The sequence below is a fragment of the Haplochromis burtoni genome, unplaced genomic scaffold (assembly GCF_018398535.1).
Source record: "Haplochromis burtoni strain Fernald_Lab_line unplaced genomic scaffold, NCSU_Asbu1 Contig_872, whole genome shotgun sequence".
Classification (NCBI taxonomy): Eukaryota; Metazoa; Chordata; class Actinopteri; order Cichliformes; family Cichlidae; genus Haplochromis; species Haplochromis burtoni.
The window spans coordinates 53,038-53,357 of NW_024583233.1; positions in this window are offsets into that span (position 1 = coordinate 53,038).

A 320-nucleotide genomic window follows, 5' to 3' on the forward strand; every position below is an offset into this window, starting at 1 on the left:
TTACAACACACAGGGCGCACTGCGCTATAGGGCGCGCCGTACTTTTTGAAGAAAATCTAAGACTTTTAAGTGCGCCTTATGGTCGTGAAAATACGGTAAGTACTATGCACTTAATGCATACATATTATTATAATTTAGGCTATAATGGTTTTATTGATGTATATCAACTAGAAATGCTCCCAAAAATGGCTCTACAGCATGTAAAAATATAATATAAGCTCTGGCGGACTTGGTTCTATGGTAGGTCTTAAAGGGTTAAGCTCCATTCCAATTTACTTGGAAGACAGACTCCATTCAGCATCAGCAGCAATGCACCAAAT